Below are 2,500 nucleotides of genomic sequence, written 5' to 3' on the forward strand. Positions count from 1 at the left end.
TGAGTTTCTAAAAACAACCGTGCACACCGAGGTTAAACTTTACCAGCTCCACTCCGACTCGCCGCTCGCCCACAATTTGTTTGCAACGAAACATTTGTTTTTAATTTTGTTGGTTTGAAATTGTTTTGAAAAGGTTCTTTAAATCTAGTGGGTTTGCAACTCATAAGAGCGTCACTTTCAACGTCCCCGGCATTGGATTGAGTTTCTAAAAACAACCGTGCACACCGAGGTTAAACTTTACCGGCTCCACTCCGACTCGCCGCTCGCCCACTAGTCCGAAGGCAACAAAACATTTGTTTTTCATTTTGATGAAAATTTCTGTTTTTAAATCTTGTTGGTTTGAAATTGTTTTGAAAAGGTTCTTTAAATCTTGCGGGTTTGCAACTCATAAGAGCGTCACTTTCAACGTCCCCGGCATTGGATTGAGTTTCTAAAAACAACCGTGCACACCGAGGTTAAACTTTACCGGCTCCACTCCGACTCGCCGCTCGCCCACAAATCCGAAGGCAACAAAACATTTGTTTTTAATTTTGATGAAATTTTTTGAAAACATTGGCTTGGCAAGCCCCAATCCGCGACTATCCACCCACCGCCACCCCACACGGGTGGTTGTTGTTGAGAAATGAGGTTGTGGTCGACATGCCCGTGCATTTGAGAAGGAGTTCCTAGCACTCCATGCTCTCCCATGCCAAAAAAAAGCCTAGACAACCCCATTTCGCAACTTTCCACGCCTTTTTTTTCCTCCCTCACCCATGGCGGCGGCGTGGTGGCGGCGGCCGGATTCCGGCCACCACCGCCATGGGTGGCAGCCCCCCGACCCCGACACCAAACCCATAATACCGAGGCAACATATCGAGGCAACATGACATGGGTGTGGCGTGGGGGAAGGGGGCTGCAGCTAGGAAGGCATGGGCTGCCATGCATATGCAGGCAACACACACCCCCCTATATAGCATTTTATGCATTTAGCCCTTTGACAGGAAGAGACATCACCTATGCGCGAGGAGTCATAATGGGCTCTAAATAATTCAATACAAGGTATTTGGACGTGATTTTTTGCAGGGATACTAAGAAACATGCAATCTATGATGGGAAAAAGTTTCATAAATTTTTGAAGTCGGGAAGTATTTTTTATTATTTTTAGAAGTCGTAAAATTGAAAAAATCATTAAAACAAATCCGGGAGGAATTTTTTAGTTTTGTAAGTTGGAGAAGGTCCTAAAAATCATAGACTACTTATGGGGAGCTTATTGTGCGAGGAAATTTCAATAAAAACGGGGTTTGACAAGATTTGAAAAATTCTGTCGACATTTGAAAAAACCTGGAACCATGCTGCCGGCATGCTGCGCACATGCTGCGCGCAGGCTGCGCGCATGCTGCGCGCAGACTGCGCGCAGACTGCGCGCATGCCATGGCAGGACAAGTTTCGCTAGCCTCACTGTCGACAGATGCGCAAGCTGCGCGCACAGGCTGCGCGCATGCTGCGCACAGACTGCGCGCATGCTGCGCACAGACTGCGCGCACGCTGCGCGCATGCCATGGCAGGACAAGTTTCGCTAGCCTCACTGTCGACAGATGCGCAAGCTGCACGCAAGCTCCGCGCACGCTGCGCACAGCCTGCGCGCATGTTGTGCGCAGGCTGCGCGCAGGCGCCGCGCATGCCATGGCAGGACAAGTTTCGCTAGCCTCACTGTCGACAGATGCGCAAGCTGCGCGCACAGGCTGCGCGCACGCCATGGCAGGACAACTTTCGCTAGCCTCACTGTCGACAGAATCAGCACGCTGCGCGCAAGCTGCGCGCGCGCATGGCAGGACAAGTTTCGAAAAATTCTGTCGACAGGCTGCCGGCATGGTGCGCGCACGCTGCCGGCATGCTGTGCGCACGCTGCCGACATGCTGTGCGCACGCTGCGCACAGGCTGCCGGCATGCTGCGCGCAGCCCATGGCAGGACAAGGTCCGAAAAAATCTGTCGACATTTTTACGCCGTGGTAGGCTTCCGCTTCGCGTCACTTTGTCGACATTCAAGCCTACCATTTGTATTGAATTTTTCAAACCTTGTCAAACCCCATTATTCAAATGTCGAAAAATTTTGTCGACATTTTTACGCCATGATAGGCTTCCGCTTCGCGTCACTTTGTCGGAATGCATCGCATGGCGAGGCAAGGCCACGGCATGCCAAGGCGAAGGCAACGCATGGCTTGAATGGCTTGGTCAAGGCCACATCATGGGCACGGCATGCCAAGGCAAGGCGAGGCAAGCCATCCTTAGCCTCGCCTACACTCACTTTCTCGGAATGCATTGGATGATGAGCAATTCCAAGGTAAGGCAACGCATGGCTTGAATGGCTTGGTGTAGGCCACAACTTGGGCATGGCATGCCAATGCAAGGCAAGGCAAGGCAAGCCATCCTTAGCCTCGCCTACACTCACTTTCTCGGAATGCATTGGATGATGAGCAATTCCAAGGTAAGGCAACGCATGGCTTGAATGGCTTGGTGTAGG

Source organism: Prunus avium, unplaced genomic scaffold, assembly GCF_965620075.1.
Source record: "Prunus avium unplaced genomic scaffold, drPruAviu1.hap1.1 HAP1_SCAFFOLD_34, whole genome shotgun sequence".
In the NCBI taxonomy this organism is placed as follows: Eukaryota; Viridiplantae; Streptophyta; class Magnoliopsida; order Rosales; family Rosaceae; genus Prunus; species Prunus avium.